Below are 2,477 nucleotides of genomic sequence, written 5' to 3'. Positions count from 1 at the left end.
CTGTAATGCAGAAATGCATAACACAATAAAAATCACCTCAAAAAGATAGAAATAATAAATTATGCTTTGTTATACTGGGCAATTTTGAAAGACTGGAATGCATTTACAGGTGTTTGCCTATCTCCTAGGAGACACACATCAAACAGGACTCTCAGTGAGCTGGAATGGTGACATTGAGATGTTCTTATGTTTCAAGTTTCTCAAATTTTATAATAAGGGATATGAATATTTTGTAATGAAGAAAGTACTTCTATTTTTCCCACTAACTTTTGATATAGTTTATGAAGTTTGAGATAAAATTACTTGTGTCTGAGGTTTTAAAAATCTGCATTTCACAGGACAAGACTCAGTGCCTCTATAGACTTGAGAAGGCATTTTACTAAGAAAATATTGCTTAAATAGACTGTAGGCTGTGGATCAAAGCTTGCTGTCTTTTAACTAATCTTGAGAACTGGCACTGAGATGGGATGTGGGTGCAGGTAATCTGGAAATTAATCCACGGAGATCATTTAGGGACTAGGAAATTGGTACCAATTGATGAAGTTAGAGGCTGGTTAGTTCTCTGGGAAACAGATGGGGTAAAGAGGAAGACTTCACGTAGGCAGAATCTCTGTGTGTTTCTCTATAGAATATGCTGTGGAGTTGTCCAGTGCACAGATAAGAAAGGTGGACTATGTCAGTGACCACATTCTCATGAAACTAGTGCTCTTTCTGAGATATGAAATTCCAGTTATTGTCCAAAGACTTCTTCACGGTTAAACACTCTATAGCCACACACATACTGGAAGTACTAAATAGAAGCAGTCAGGCGGGAGGAGTGGCAGTGACAGATATGGGAGGAGCTGGATGGGACAGAGTTAGGGTAGTTTGGTCAAAACTCTTTAGATATGTGTATAAAATACATACACACTGTATGAATGAAATTCTCAAACAATCTTAAAGATCCCCAGAAAGAACCTAGGTATGGGATTAGAGGGAAGAAGACCTTGATGAAAGAGAAGTGCTATCAAAAGGTCCTAGGAGAAGGCTATGGGATATAGAATACACAACTATACTGTCTGCTGTAGCTCACTATGGACACTTTAAAAAAAAGTATGTCTGTGATAAAAGTCGTACATTGTCCATGCCATAGAATCAAAGCTCTTCACCATTGTCCTTGGCTTCTCAGTCAGCCTCCACCATCAGCCACATTCAGAGAGTCCGGTTTGGTCACATGTTCCATCAGTCCCATTCCAACTGGTCTTGGTGATCTCCTGTTAGTTCAGTCCCAACATCTCAGTGGGTGAACGCACCCCTCACGGTCCTGACTTACTTGCTCATATTCTCCCTCCTTCTGCTCCTCATCAGGACCTTGGGAGCTCATTCCGGTGCTCCATTGTGGGGCTCTGTCTCTATCTCCATCAATCGCCAGGTGAAGGTTCTATGATAATATGCAAGATATTCATCAGTATGGCTATAGGATCTGGCCTTTTCCAGCTTCCTCTCCTCAGCTGCCCATGGAATTAGCTGGGGGCATCTCCCTGGATACCTGGGAGCCCCTCTAGAGTCAAGTCTCTTGACAACCCTAAAATGGCTCCCTTAATTAAGATATATGCTTCCTTGCTCCCATATCCACCCTTCCTATATCCTAACAATCCCATCCATTCCCCCAAGCTCTCCCCATCCTCCAATTCACACTTTTCTCTCCCTATCTCCCCTTGCCCCTATCCCACCCCACCCGCAGGTTCCCAATTTTTGCCCAGAAATCTTGTCTACTTCCAATATCCAGTAGGTTAACTATATGTTTTCCTTTGGGTTCACCTTATTATTATCTTCTCAAGGATCCTGAATTATAGGCTCGATGTCCTTTAATTATGGCTAGAAACCAATTAAGAGTGAGTACATCCCATATTCATCTTTTTGGGTCTGGGTTACCTCACTCAGAATAGTGTTTGCTATTTCCATCCATTTGCATGCAAAATTCAAGATGTCATTGTTTTTATCGCTGAGTAATATTCTAACATGTATATATTCCACAGTTTCTTCATCCATTCTTCCACTGAAGGGCATCTAGGTTGTTTCTAGGTTCTGGCTATTACAAATAATGCTGCTATGAACATAGTTGAACAAATGTTTTTGTAGTATGATTGGGCATCTCTTGGGTAAATTCCCAAGAGTGGAATTGCTGGGTCCTGGGGTAGGTTGATCCCGAATTTCCTGAGAAACTGCCACACTGCTTTCCAAAGTGGTTGCACAAGTGTGCATTCCCATCAGCAATGGATGAGTGTACCTCTTACCCCACAACCTCTCCAGCAAAGGCTATCATTGGTGTTTTTGATTTTAGCCAATCTGACAGGTGTAAGATGGTATCTCAAAGTTGTTTTGATTTGCATTCCCCTGATAGCTAAGGAGGTTGAGCATGACCGTAAGTGTCTTTTGGCAAATTGAACTTCTTCTGTTGAGAATTCTTTGTTCAGTTCAGAGCCACATTTTTTAAA

Source organism: Arvicola amphibius, chromosome 2 (genome assembly GCF_903992535.2).
Source record: "Arvicola amphibius chromosome 2, mArvAmp1.2, whole genome shotgun sequence".
NCBI classification, from domain to species: domain Eukaryota; kingdom Metazoa; phylum Chordata; class Mammalia; order Rodentia; family Cricetidae; genus Arvicola; species Arvicola amphibius.
The sequence above is the reverse complement of the archived record's forward strand: the minus strand, read 5'-3'. Positions refer to the sequence as shown.